Below are 15,816 nucleotides of genomic sequence, written 5' to 3' on the forward strand. Positions count from 1 at the left end.
TTAAGAGTAAATAATTATAATGTTAAAGGAAGTACATTAGAGGTTTAGTGTACAAGTGAAACAAACCCGAGAGAAAACAGACACGAAACGCGCGCGCAGTACTATTCATAGTTGACTTTTGCTCAAATTTTAACCACAAACACTTAAGCTTCCAAGGGAAGCTTCATTCATCAACTCTTTCTCTCTCTCCTCACCCTCAAGGTTTGCCGAACCTCCAAGGGAAGAAGAAGAAAAGTTCCTCACAGATTTCACTTCCATTCTTGCACCAAAATCTTCACAAATCATCACACAACTTCTAAACCACTTGAAGATTCACTTAAGCTAGAAGAGGGACTTCATCTTGCCGGGTTTCTTAGGAGTTTTTGGGACAAAAATTTCTGATTTTTCTCTTGAAGCTAGGAGGTAATCATCCAACCTTTTATCCTTGGCTTTAATGGGTTTTATTCATAGGTTTGAAGCTTGTAGCTTCATTATTGTTGTTAGTACTTGGATTGGATTGGTTGAAATGGGCTCTATGAATTGCCACCTTGGTTGTATGGGCTAATATGATGATATAATGTGTGAGAACCCGTATTGCCCTAATAGTTTCCTAGGGTTTTTCCCCCTTAAATTTCATGTTTTCTGCATTTTCTGGCCTAGGAATATTTTCTTGGTGGATTTTATGAGCAGTTATAGTTTTTATATGAATTTTCTAGTATTGGAGAGTTTTTAGAAAATTAAGAATATATATTGGACGTGGGACCCACTAGTGCGAAAAGTTCGGGAAAATTCGGCCAATACGGTTAAGTTTCGGATACTGTGGAAAATTTATCGGGTGTTAAGAGATTAGTAGTATGTGTGAAGTGATTGATGTGAGAGAGAAAAGAATGACAAGAATGCATTTAATGAGGTGCCATGTGTCATGTTCCCTTTGGGTGGACTTTATGGTTTACTATTCTATTTTTTGACCTTTTGACCACTTGTTTAAATATCTTAAAAATTGAACAAAACTTACCATTTCTTGCTCCTTGATGGCCGAACCTCTCATCCAAGAAGAAAGAAAAACTCTTCCAAGTTTAAGCTTCCAACAAGCTCAAATCACCCAACTCAAGTGCTTAAACTAGAATCTACTCCATAAAATTCCTTCCTTTGGTGCTCTTGAGTGCTTAGTGAAGTTTTTTTTGGAGAGCTAAGGTGTCCACACTCCCTATCTCTCTTGATTACTTGGTAAGTGATGGTTGAACCTCTACTACACCTAATGATGTTTATGTTTGGCTTAGAAGTGGCTAAAGTGATGGATTATATGATTTATTTCTTGGTTTGGCTTGATTTGTTGAAGTTTTTAATTTTATGAGGAATTTTCTGGTTTCATATGATTTTGATGTTGTGGACTAGTATGATGGTTGGTAATAAGGGGCTTTGGCTCTAGTAGGTGTGAATTGTTGTGAAATGCAATCAATTTTGGATTTGGAATGAAATGTGAAAAGTTAGGGTTCATGAACCCCTATTCTGTCCGAAATTTTAGGTCATAGCTAGAGGCCGAATTGGACTTTGGTCAAAACATGAAAGTTGTAGGTATTGATGATTTTGATGTGCCTGCAAAATTTCAGGGCATTTGGACTAGTATAGAGAGAGTTATGCCGTTTTTACTGATGCTGTTTTTGGTGAACAGAATGTCCGAACTGGGATAGTAATTGCCTGTTTTGACTGGATTTGGTTTGGAATTTGAAGTTGGTGTCTTCTGATGAATGGTAGCTTGATGTCTTAGCTTTCATTTTCCTTTGGAATCAATGCATTTAGATCTGTGTAGGCTGAGATAGACGTATTACAGTTTTCTGTGATTTTGGAACCTGCAATTACGGTTCTGGCTGGGTTTTCTGCATTTTTGACCTAGTTGTGCTAGGATTTGGACTGAGAGGCCTTCTACATTGTTGTAGCCCTGTTTCATAGCTTCGAGATGGTGGGTCTTTCGCCCTCATCCGATAAGCGTAGCGTATTTTGTGACATTACCGCTTTTGGAGGCCAAAAACTATTTTTGTCGTTGGGACGAATGAGTTCCAATGCTTGATTTTCTGGTTTGCTATTATGCTTGTTTACGCATATGAAACCCTATTGGGTTATAATTGGCTTGGCTTTGTGACTCGTTATCGAGTCTTATGGTAATTGTTCACTTGTTCTAGGAGGAAACGGTGGTGCACGACGTTCGTTTAACGACGGTGCATGAAACATCATTTTCTCACTTGGTGAGTATACTACTCACTTAATTGTTACTATGTGGCTTTGCTAAATGTATATGTGATGCCTTGAAGGCTTACTTGGATATTGGAATTGATTAAGGTGAGGGTGTACTTGACCGCCCTCACCCCTTTTGATAGTATCACTGATTGGCTACCGTTTTACTGCATTACTGAACTTGATATACTGGATACTGAATTCCATTCTTGGAAACTGATTTGGTGTCATTTGGGCGAATGTCCAATGGCTTCACTGTATTACTGAGCTCAACCCCGTTTGGTAGTCAATTGGATCGAGCCGGCGAGGGCTTGGTCGTGAAAATTGTCATGCCACGGGGACTGTACTGAGGAACCTTGTGGTAATGAGACCTTTGGTTCCGGTATACTCGAGTATTACCAAAATGACTGAATGGAGTGCGGGCCCGGTTGGGGTATGTTGGGTGGAAGGAATGGAAGTGAAGTGAGGTCTACGGTTTGGTACTTTTAACATTGACGGAGGGTCAATGAGTGTGGATCAAGAATGTAAGCGTGGAAATGGGCTCTTGAGAGCCGACCGTATCCTTTCACTGAATTGCTTTACTTCGAAATTGTATACTTGACTTGAATGGTTATGCTTATGTGATCTTAACTGCTATTGTGATAGTTGCTCACTGAGCTTTAGCTCACACCGTTCCATTTGTTTTCCTTACAGGAAAATGAACACTTTTGGAAAAGATTGTAATAGTTGAATGACAAGTTGAGCTCATGTACATGTATTTTGAATAGCTCCTTGAGGGTGAAACCCTAAGTGTTTTGTTTCCTCCAATGTTTGGTTTGTAATTGGTTATTGTACATGTATGGATTAGTTGGATATTTTGGTATGCCGATTTGGCTTGGAATGTTGGATTTCAATGTATATATGCTTGGTTGATGTTTGGCTGAACTTTGAATCGATTTGGATTTCAAACGGCAAAAGGAAAATTTTGAACGAAAAGTCACTGGATTGAATTCGGCCAGATTCCGGCCGGATTCTGACGTGGCCTGCACTATTCATCTTCGGCAAATTTTTTCGTTTTTTTTATTTTGACTCTTTTGACTTGTTTACGTGCAATGGGATGTTCCGGAACGTTATAGATCGACGTAAACTGTACCGTAGTCCTGGCGAGAGCTGGGCAGGCAGTCCGCTAACCCCTTTGGTTCGCCTTAGGGGAAAGTGGGGCTGTCACATAATGCTTGATTTGAGTTGTTTAAGTGTTGGTTAAGATGATTATGGATATAGAATCGAAGGAAAGTTGAAGAAAAATTTCGTAGGAAAGCTGACCGAAATCTGTCCTATTTTTGCCGTGGCTTTATTTCAAAATTTTGATGCTCAAATGACTTTGAAACTGATGTATATATGTTGTGCATGGTGTGTAGAAAGTTTCTACCAAAAATCATTTGAATTGGTTGGATAAAAATTGAATTTTGGCAAGAACAAATCTGGAAAATTCGTGTAGCAATGGTCCACTGGCAGTGTTCTTTGAACAAATGTATCTCTCTGTTCGGAAATCAGAATTGAGTGTCGTTAGCGGCATTCAAAACTAAACATCTGTAGTTTTCTAACGGTGTATAATGCAGCTTTTAATTTGAACTGAGTCATCTGTAGTGATTGATCAAATTCGGCTTTCCTGTATGACTGTTCAACCAAGAGCAGAGTAGAATCTGCAACTTGTAGCTCTATTTTCTCTCATTTGTAAACTGAATTTGAGAATGATTTGTTCTGATGAAATCTAGCCTTTTGAATCTAGTTTCAAACGCCATTGACCATTCTCAATTTTGAGTTGTATAGAGTGAGATATAGTCCAATTTCCAAACTGTACCAAAGATAGAAAACCCTGATTTTTGCTAGCCGATTTGTCTAGTTTGACTTGGGACATGTTGTTTCGAAAATTTTGGTGTCAAACACCTACCAAATGTATATTAGATGTTTCCTGGACCTTAGTGTCAGCAATAAACCAAATTGGAGTTGATTTCATTGGACAAAATGTTTGAAATAGGAAAAGGAAGCAAGAAGGCAAATTTGTCTTGGAAATTCCTTGAATTTTGGTAGTTTTGTTAACTACCTTCCCGTACGAGTTTTCAAATGAAATTTGATAGAGGAATATCCCTCATATGGAAGTCAAATTGTACCAAATTTAGTATTATTCTAAGACCATTTTGATACCCAAATGATGTCCCAAAGTTTACTTTCAAATCTGGAAAATTCACTGTTTCATAGTGAAAATTTATCAACTTTGAGCTGCTATATTTTGACGCTCAAAACTTCGAATTTAGTTCTGTTTATTGTGTTTGAAACCTTGATTGGATTTCTTATTGTGTTACGAATTTCGGAAGCTAATTCACTTTTTTGTGAATTTTATCGAATTTCCAAAGTTGCCGAAAACTAAGACTGAAACTGTCTTATAGATTCAAATCAGCCACTTTGAACTGAAATTTGAATGTCTTCCATTTAGAATCTTGGAAAAGTGTCTTCTAGGAACTTTTAGTATTTTGAAACTAGTTTTCAACGGTACAAGGTTTTCCAATTTTGGACCTATTGAGTACAAGATATGATTTTTCAAAATTGACACTTAAAACTGAATTTTTCCAACTTGTCGGAAAAAGAGATTTAGAAACTCTTCACTACCTTTTTTTTTTATGAAGGAGATATTTTATTAATACGGAATCATGAGTACACCAGGTGCCCTATCATACATATCCTACCACCCGTCTACGGATCGAGGGAATACCTAAATGATCCATCCGAATAGCCCCCCGGACTAAACGAGGCAGATCCAACATCGACAGAAATATTTGTTCTCCATTCAGATCCACCCCTAAATTTGCCAATCGATCTGCGGGAACGTTCGCCTCTCTATAACAGTGAGATACCATCCGAAAATACTGCTTGAACTGAAGCAAGTCATCCAATTCCCCCTACATCTTCCAAGGACAAGCACTCTCCCCCTCGAACCATCCAAATCAGTGTAAGCGAATCTGCTTCCAAGTGTAACTCCAGCTACCCCCGGGCAATACAATGTTTAACCCCCACTAGTAGCGCACGCAACACAGCCCGATATTGATTGACTGTTTTACAGTTGATTTCAAAAAGAAAAATCAGTTTTTCTTGTGTTATTAAACCCCACTTTTGAGTCTCGATTTACGAGTAATTAAGGGTCTCTTTCTTGATATTTTCTTAGATTGTACAAGTGTACAATATTCCTCGTTAACAAGGGATTTATAAGCGATAGTGTGTGATTGACAATTATTATTATTTGCTCAAACACTCAAGGGGACCTTCAAGAAGACCTCACAGCGGACGTCTAAACACTTGATTGAGCACTACTCCCTTATTTTTGATTGTTGAGTGTCAACTGCATGTTTTGTTGTAATTATGTGAATTACTTCTTATGGACTGAATAATTGATAACTGTTGAGTCGAGTGTACTTTATCACACTCGTTCACTTTTAACTGAACTGTAAGGATCGAAAACAACCTAAGAGGGGGGTAAATTAGGTTATTTAAAAACTAATCAAGTTGTGAGACTCTTTTTCTTCAATTACAAACTTACCCTCTTTTCTAGATGACCACACAATGTAGCAATTAATGAGAGATCAAGATTGCTTGTGAGTAGAAGAGAAAGACAATTTGTATTTGCAAAATAATAAGCAGTAGAGAAAGGATAGCAAACCAGAATCACTTCCAAATTCCTCTTGAGCTTGAATACGCTTTATAGAGCAAGCTTTTTCAAGTTGATCAATTACAACCAATTTTTGTGTACAAAAGAATGATAACTTCCTCCTTTTCCCAAGCCACACTTGGTCAAATTAGAAAATTTTACTATCACTCAGATAACCCTCACAAAACTACACTGTTGAAGTAATTTTCTCACACAAGAAAAGCTTCTATGAAATTTACACAACTAAGAGTACAAATCTTCCTTGAAGAGTATTTTCTCACTAAAATAACTCTTGATATGATGTAATCTCAATGTGCAAAGTTTTCTTGAAGTGGTTGACTTTGCTCTTTTTATAGGAGACCAAAAAATTCCTTCATTAAAGTTTCCAACGAATAGAAGGCAGCTGAAGAGTCAACTAGCCGTTGGTAGTGTCGGACGTCCGGTGAACCTATTTTTTGCGTCCGAACGCAGGCAGTGAACTCAAGAAAATTTCTTGAATTATTTAGGACATCCGGTACCTTTAATGTATGCGTCCGAAGGTAGGGAGTGAAACTGAAAATTCTTCTTCAATTCTTTTCGGACGTCCGGTGAGCCAAAACTTTGTGTCCGAAGTGTCGCAATGTTTGTCGGACGTCCGGTGCTCTGATGATGAGCGTCCGATCGAAATTAGTGAGTTTAGAAGGAATAACTTAATAACTTCGAACGTCCGAGAGTGGAGTTCTTCATGTGTCCGAAGTTGCGCAATGATTGTCGGACGTCCGATCCAGTTTTCTTGTGTGTCCGACAGCAACTTCAGTATTCTTTGTGCTTAGTCTTTGAACCTGTTTTGCTCCATTTCTGAAAAGATCTATTGAGAAAATATTAGTAACATCCATTTGTTTTGTAATCATCAAAAGTTACGGACTGAGATTAACAATCTCCCCCTTTCTGATGATGACAAAACAATGGATGGAGGAAAATAATTGAGGCAAAACTCCCCCCTTACTAAATGCATAATTGGACCAAAACTCCCCCTCAGAATAATTTCCTCTCACGTATACACTTAATAAGATTGCATATCCATTTCTCCCCCTTTTTGTCATCATTAGATCAACCAGAAACTAGTATCCAACAACCAGAACCCCAACATCATCAATATTATCAGCAATTATCAACAACCAGAACTCAGAAACCCAACAGTGATAACAGCAACTATCACTGTCAGCAGTCAAGATTATCAACATTATGAATATCATCAATATTGGCAGTCAATATCAGAAATCAGAGACAAAACTGAATTAAGAGTTAACCTAATAAAAAATAATCCACAAAAGCAACATCATTTAAAATGTAAAAGATAACCAAATAATTTTACAAACCTACAGAGGAAGGGAAATAGAATCCTTAATACAGAGCACATGAAATGTTTAAAATGCAAAAGATGCAGAAGTCTATTATGAACTACCATCCTAATCATGAAGTTCAATTGCCTAGAAGTGCCTAAATGGTGATCTTGGACGATCCAGACCTCCTCCTTGCTAGGCGAAACTGAGCAGGATCCACTTCTTCCTCTTCAGTTTCCTCATCATCATTCTCTTCAGTTTTCTCTTCGGTTGCTGGAGCCTTTCCCTTGTCTTGTAACTGAGAACTGGAAGCACGAAATTCTGGAGTGGTTTCAGTACGAGGAGTTTGCTCAGTTGGCTCAGTTCTCGGTTCCTGTTGGTGTACATTCTCATTATCTTGAGGAACAAGAGGCACAAGCAAATTTCTTTTGTCAATGAAGGTGGCTTGTTGGTCGGGTGACATGGTCATCATCAGACCATCTTCAAGGAGTAGGATGTGTTATTTGAGATCCTCAAGCAAAGAAATGACCTCAGAGTTAGATGAAGAGGGGTTAGTGGCTGACCTTCTAGAATGGATAGTAAAGGATAAGACATACATGGATTGATATCGAGGAGTTCTAGGGGAGACAGGTGTTTCATGATGATTCTTTCTCCTAATCTCCAAAACAGTTTCCTTGTAGCACCATTTTTCATTAAAAAATTTCAGATTTTTTCTTTCAAAATATGCCTTTGAAAAGACAGTGGATGTACTTTATTTTGGTGATTTTCCAGTGAAGGAAATTTTGAAATGAGCAAACATTGGGGTAAGAAATTTTTCATAGAAAAGTTTTCTACGGCTATCAGTACTAATTTTGAGTAAGAATTTGCACATAACAAAGCTGAAATCAATTCGAATTTTTTCAAGAAAGCGGTAAAACAGGTAAAGCTCCATTTGGTTGGCATCTGTCCTATGACCATTAGTAGGAACCAACAGATTTGAAATTATAGAGAAGATGATCAAATTTTGAGAACTGAGATCCTCCAATCTTGCCTCAACAGGAGTATTTAAATGAATTTGAAAATAAGTCATCAGTTTTGCAACATAAAAGTGATGATAGGCAGAAGGAAATTCTTCATATGAGAAAAAATTAGCTATTTTTCCTTTAAAACCATTTTTAATTTTGGTTTTCAGAACAGTGTTGACAATGTCACGATTTAATTCTATATCAACAGAATTTACTCGTGAGACTATATCAATGTGGGATTTACCCTTCCTAAGGTTGGCAAAGAATTGATGAAGCATGTCAGGGTAGTAGGTGTTGGGAATGGTCAAAATATGAGTCCATTTTTAAAATTCAAAGAGTTTAAGGACAAGTTCAGGGTCAAACTTACGGAATTCATGAGGGATAATTGTCCGTTGGGTGATGAAACCCTTCTGAGAAACCCATTCGAACCTATCCCGGGCATCATCATCAATGAACTTTGGCAATGGGGTAGGTTCAATCTAAGCCTCAGGTTGCTCCCTGACAATTCGTTTCCTCTTTCCACTTCATGGAGCATCATGTACATCGGTCTGTCCACCAGACCTTGTTCTTAGTGACTTTCTGGTGGAAGTCTCAGTAGCTTGCTGGTTCTCAGCATTTTGCTCAGCAGTCTGCTATTCTCAATTTGCTCAACAGAAGGATCAGCAGTTTGCCTTTTCTTAGTTTGAGCAGTCCCCTTCTTTTTAGCAGACCGTTTCCCCTTTTTACTATGAGATTTAGTCCCTTTTTGGGTGATTTCGTGACGGATGCGTCAACATCAGTAGGCTGCTCCAGTTCCTCTTCACTATCACTGACAGGAGGCAATGCTGTGGGCTGTTCCTCAGTTTACTCAGCGGAAGTAGTTTGCCGTTCCTCTGAATGTTTCTTTTGGGCTGAACCTTTCCCTTTTCCATCATGTTTTTTTGTTCCTCTCATTAGAGATTTGGTGGTGGATGGCTCAACTATCTCAATGTCTTGATCCCTCAACTTGAACCTTGTGGCGCGTCCGACACTGACAGACCCTCCTCTAATTCTTAACATGATGAAATGCAGGATGTTTATGTTGCAGAGTACAATGCAAATGTGTATGAGAGTAATTTAGAGTGCGAATGGACTACAACAAATGCTTGACTCGTCCAAAGAGAGTAAATTTTGAGTGGTTAAGGTTACGGGTGAGAATTGGAATTTATGGGGTAGTTGGTAGTTAGAGGAAGTTATGAGGAGTAATGAACAGGCAAAAGGAATGTAATGGTTTTGGACAAATCAATTTCTCGGAACTTGTTCAGAAGAGAGATGAATTTTGAATTTGAAATTTGGAGAGGATGAAGAGTTGCGTCCGAGACAACGGTAAGAAAAATGAACTGATTGAAGGAAAGGACTGTCTTATAAGACACAATTTTTGAGTGTCGGACGGCCGAACGAAGTGAAGCGTCCGACACAATCGTCCAAAACAAAACTTTCTGGAAAAATGATCAAGAACACTGTTGGACGTCCGACAAAGTGTAACCAGATAATTTTTCAGAAAAGTTTTTCAATAATGCCCAATTTTGTTCTCAAGAATACAAACTGATCTAGTGGAAGGGCTTTTGTGAGAATGTCAGCACTTTGATCTTTTGAACAAACATATTGCATACAAATTTAACCTTTTTAGACGAGATCTCTAATGAAATGATGCTTTATGTCAATATGTTTTATCCTAGAATGTTGAATGGGATTTTTTATCAAATTTATAGCACTTGTGTTGTTACAATACACAGGCACACAATCATATACTAATCTAAAATCATTCAAGGTACTTTTCATCCACATCAGTTGAGTTACTTGAGTACAACATGCACCAGCGGCAACATATTCCGCTTCGGCCGTAGACAATGAAATAGCATTTTGTTTCTTACTTAACCAGGACACTAAACAATTACCAACAAAGTGACATGTACCACTAGTACTCTTTCTATCTACTCTACATCCACCAAAGTCAGCATACGAGAAACCATATAAAGGAAATTCATGATATCTAGAATACCAAAGACCATAGTTCAATGTTCCTTTCAATTATCTAAAAATTCTTTTCACAGCAAGCAAGTGAGATTCTTTTGGACAAGATTGGAAACGAGCACACAAGCAAACAACAAATATGATATCAGGTCTATTTGCAGTTAAATAAAGTAAACTGTTAATCACACCTCTATACTTCTTTTCATCGACATTTATACCTTCTTCATCCTTGTCAAGTTTGGTAGATGTGCACATTGGCGTTCCAACTTGCTTTGATTCCTCCATACCAAACCTTTTGAGCAGTTCCTTAGTGTATTTAGCTTGATTAATAAATGTTCCTTCTCGAGTTTGTTCCACTTGAAATCCAAGAAACAAATTCAACTCTCCCATCATGCTAATTTCAAACTCTTTTTACATAATAGTGGAAAAATTCTTGCACAAATACTCATTAGTAGCATCAAAAATAATATCATCAACATATATTTGCACAATTAGTAGATCATTGGAACATTGTTTGGTGAAAAGAGTGGTGTCTACAATGCCTCTTTTAAAACCATTTTCAATCAAGAAACCACTTAAACTCATACTATGCTCTTGGAGCTTGCTTTAAACCATACAAAACTTTTGAGAGCTTAAACACATGATTTGGAAACATTTCGTTCTCAAAACCGGGAGGTTGATCAACATATACCTCTTGATCAATAAAACCATTTAAAAAAGCACTTTTAACATCCATTTAAAACAATTTAAAATTTTTAAAACATGCAAATGCCAAAAACATTCTAATAGATTCTAGTCGTGCTACGGGAGCAAATGTTTCATCAAAGTCTATTCCTTCTTCTTGAGTATACCCCTTAGCAACTAGTCTAGCCTTGTTTCTCACCACTTCACCTTTGTCATTCATTTTGTTTCTAAAAACCCATTTTGTACCAATGATAGGATGATCTTGAGGTCTTTCAACTAATGTCCAAATTTTGTTTCTTTCAAATTGATTTAGTTCCTCTTCCATAGCTAAAATCCAATTTTCATCTTTCAAGGCATCAACAACATTTTTGGGTTCAAAATGTGAGACTAATGCAAAATTATCCATCAATTGTTTAGAGGAGGAACGAGTTCTGACCTTCTCGGATGGATCACCAATGATGAATTCTTTAGGATGGTTTTGAACAAATTTTCAATCTCTTGAAAGATCGTTAGGTGTACCAACATCCCTGTTATTATCTTTCAGTGCTGGACTAACTTGAGAACCATCTTCCTTTGAATCATTTTCTGGTGAAGTACTGTCATGATCATTGATTGTGAGCTTTTTTAGTTCTTTTTGAACACCTGCATCATCATCTTCACCACAACTTTTGGAAATATCACCATTAAATTCATCAAAAGTGACATGAATAGCTTCCTCTATAATGAGAGTCTTTCGATTATAGACTCTAAAACCTCTTTTATTTTCACAATAACCCAAGAAGATTCCTTCATTAGATTTTTTATCAAACTTTTCAAGATGTTCCTTGATGTTTAAAATGAAGCATTTGCAACCAAAAACTTTGAAGTATCCAACAATAGACTTTTTATCAAACATTAACTCATAAGAAGTTTTATTTAAAATTGGTCTCAAGAGAACTCTATTCATGGTATAGTAAGCTGTATTTATGGTTTCAGCCCAAAACTATTTTGTCAAGTTGCATTCACTTAACATGGTTCTTGCTGCCTCTTGAAGAGTTCTATTTTTTCTTTCAACAACTCCATTTTGTTGAGGAGTTCTTGTAATAGAAAATTCATGTGTAATTCTATTGTTATCACAAAATTCTGGAAAGCCACAAAAATTAAATTCTGAGCCATTGTCACTCCTAATCTTGATGATTTTCAACCCAATCAGATTTTGAACTTTTGTAAATAATGAAACAAAATTTTTGAAGGCATTATCTTTGTGTGCAAGAAACATCACCCAAGTGTATCTAGAATAATCATCAACAACAACAAAGCAATATCTTTTGCCACCTAAGCTAACAATTTGTGTAGGACCAAATAAATCAAGATGTAAAAGTTCCAGCGGTTTTGAAGTGGAAACACAATTCTTGGGTTTGAAGGAAACTTTTACTTGTTTTCCAAATTGACAAGCATCACAAATTTTGTCTTTTTCAAAGTTGATTTTTGGTAAACCTCTAACAAGTTCCTTTTTGGAAATTTCTTTTAACAAATTCATATTGAAATGACAAAACCTTCTATGCCACAACCAAGGATCTTCATCTGCAGCTTTAAGATATTTAAGGCTGGAAGAATCAACATTTTCGAGAATAACTACATAAATGTCATTCATTCTTTTTTCTTTGAAAATAATGTTGAATTTTAAGTCAAGAACAAGACATTCATGCTTTTTAAATAGTACAAACAGAATTCTGTCACACAATTGACTAACACTCAACAAATTATAACTTAGATTATCAACTAGAAGAACATTGTGAACAAAAGTTTGACCATTCTTACCAACATCTCCAACTCCAACTGTTTTGGCTTTGTTATTATCTCCAAATGTTACTTTTCCACTTGATTTTGACTTGAGTTTGATGAATTGTGATGGATCACCAATCATATGCCTTGAGCATTCACTATCTAACAAAACCATTTTGATTCCTTAATGACATTCACCAAGCTCACCTCATCATCACCAATGGCCATAAAAGCCATTTCGGCAGATTCCTCTTCTTTTTCGACTTCACCTTCTGAGTTGCAATCATTCCATGTAATTTGAAAGTTGTTAAATTTTGGTTTTCGTTCAACCTTTCCTTCCTTCTTTTTCTTCATTGGACACTCATTCACGTAGTGTCCAGATTGGCCGCATTCAAAGCAGTTATCAGTTTGCTTTTTATTGAACTCTTGCTTCCCTTTGTTTCTTGCATTGCCGAACTGATTTGGGAATGAGTTGCTGTTTCTTCCTTTTCTGAACCTTCGTTTGTTGAGCATTCTCTTGAAACATTTTGTGATGAGAGTTAGATCACTGTCATCAACATCCGCATCTTCTCCATCCAGGGAGGCAGAATCATCTTCATCTTGTGATGCCTTTAGAGCAATGCTCCTTCTTACTTTTGCATCCTCTTCCTCTTGTACTTTGGACTTAAGCTTCAACTCATAAGAGATTAGAGAATTTATAAGAGATTCAATAGGCAAGGAATTTAGATCTCTAGCTTCTTCAATGGCAGTCACTTTACTCTCCCAATCCTTGGATAAAGCATTCAGAATTTTTTATTTTTCTCACCTAAAGAGTATTCCTTTTCCAGCACCTCTAAATCCTTAATGAGGTAATTGAATCTACAATACATCTTATCAATGTTTTCATGAGGTTCCATCTTAAACGATTCATACTTGGTAACCAGAATAGATTTCTTTTGTTCTCTCACATTTTCATTCCCTTCATGGATTTCTCTAAATTTGTCCCAGATTTCTTTAGCGGACTTACACCCTTTGACCTTAATGGATTCATTTGAATCTAAGGCACTATACAACACATTCATAACTTTAGCATTCAAGGTAAGGTGAGTTCTGTTTTCACCAGTCAACTCATTTTTAGTTTTTGGTCTCGGTCTATGAGTGACTTCATCTATTATAGAGCCATCATATGGACCTTCATTGACAATGAACCACAACTCGATATCAATAGATTGTAAGAAAATGATCATTCTTTCCTTCCAACTCACATAATTGGATCCATTAAACATTGGGGGTCTAGTGACGGATTGTCCCTCAAAACATATGACATTGTTGGTTGTCACTTTTACTCCAAAGCCGATTGAGCTTAATTTCTAGGAGACCAAGCTCTGATATGAATTGTAAGGATCAAAGACAACCTAAAAGGGGGGTGAATTAGGTTATTTAAAAACTAATCAAGTTGTGAGACTCTTTTTCTTCAATTACAAACTTACCCTCTTTTCTAGATGACCACACAATGTAGCAATTAATGAGAGATCAAGATTGCTTGTGAGTAGAAGAGAAAGACAATTTGTATTTGCAAAATAATAAGCAGTAGAGAAAGGATAGCAAACCAGAATCACTTCCAAATTCCTCTTGAGCTTGAATACGCTTTATAGAGCAAGCTTTTTCAAGTTGATCAATTACAACCAATTTTTGTGTACAAAAGAATGATAACTTCCTCCTTTTCCCAAGCCACACTTGGTCAAATTAGAAAGTTTTACTATCACTCAGATAACCCTCACAAAACTACACTGTTGAAGTAATTTTCTCACACAAGAAAAGCTTCTATGAAATTTACACAACTAAGAGTACAAATCTTCCTTGAAGAGTATTTTCTCACTAAAATCACTCTTGATATGATGTAATCTCAATGTGCAAAGTTTTCTTGAAGTGGTTGACTTTGCTCTTTTTATAGGAGACCAAAAAATTCCTTCATTAAATCTTCCAACGGATAGAAGGCAGCTGAAGAGTCAATTAGCCGTTGGTAGTGTCAGACGTCCGGTGAACCTATTTTTTGCGTCCGAACGCAGGTAGTGAGCTCAAGAAAATTTATTGAATTATTTAGGACATCCGGTATCTTTAATGTATGCGTTCGAAGGTAGGGAGTGAAACTGAGAATTCTTCTTCAATTCTTTTCAGACATCCGGTGAGCCAAAACTTTGCGTCCGAAGTATCGCAAAGTTTGTCGGACGTCCGGTACTCTGATGATTAGCGTCCGATCGAAGTTAGTGAGCTTAGAAGGAATAACTTAATATCTTCGAACGTCGGAGAGTGGAGTTCTTCATGCGTCCGAAGTTGCGTAATGATTGTCGGACGTCCGATCCAGTTTTCTTGTGCGTTCGACAGCAGTTTCAGTATTCTTTGTGCTCAGTCTTTGAACCTGTTTTACTCCATTTCTGAAAAGGTCTATTGAGAAAATATTAATAACATCTATTTGTTTTGTAATCATCAAAAGCTACGGACTGAGATTAACATGAATTGTATAACTGAACTGAACTGCTCATAACTGAATTGTATTTGGATGACTGGATGTCGTTGGAGTGAATCTCCTCGACTTATAACTGAACTGTGGGGACGCCCAAATCTCAATTGGCCGACCTTGCGACTCGAGCCAGCAAGGGCTTGGTCGAGGAGCTTGGTGAACCATGAGATAACTGTAAGCTTGATCTATTGAGAGATCTTGCTTAGTCTACTCGTGTGGCAGTGCCTTTTATAGAAGTTCGGGCCCGGTGCGGTGTATGGTGGACGGAACTGTGAAATAAGTGGAGTTCTACAGACTTAAAATGCCGACCCGATTGACGGAGTGTCATCGCGGGAAGGTATTCGATCGAGGTTTGGCGAATCAAGTGGAACTTAGCTCCTGAGAGTTTCAATATTTTTGAATTGTTTCTGTTTATTTTTCCTACTTGAAATGTCAATTAATTGAATTGTACTGTATACCTACTTTGTAATCGTGATTGTTACTTGAACTACGTGTCTGCATGTGTATTTTTTGGCCTCACGAGCATCCGTTTACCCCATTAGATTTGTTTTCCTTAACAGGAACCGAAATGGAAAGAGTTATGAAAAAGCCTACTTGATGGCTCTTTAGACTTGAATTTTGGAATGTATTTTTGTCTAGACATTCTTTTGGAAAGTTGCA

General features: G+C 37.1%; 1 long non-coding RNA gene across 1 annotated transcript; it reads left to right on the forward strand.

Moving 5' to 3' along the window:
* The first annotated feature begins 1,026 nt into the window (after positions 1-1,026).
* Positions 1,027-3,135, forward strand: LOC113710206 (uncharacterized). The gene is made up of 3 exons (XR_003452810.2): positions 1,027-1,206; positions 2,160-2,222; positions 2,905-3,135. It is a non-coding gene; the product is annotated as an uncharacterized lncRNA (long non-coding RNA).
* Positions 3,136-15,816: the final 12,681 nt, after the last annotated feature.

This window comes from Coffea arabica, chromosome 9e (assembly GCF_036785885.1).
Source record: "Coffea arabica cultivar ET-39 chromosome 9e, Coffea Arabica ET-39 HiFi, whole genome shotgun sequence".
NCBI lineage: Eukaryota > Viridiplantae > Streptophyta > Magnoliopsida > Gentianales > Rubiaceae > Coffea > Coffea arabica.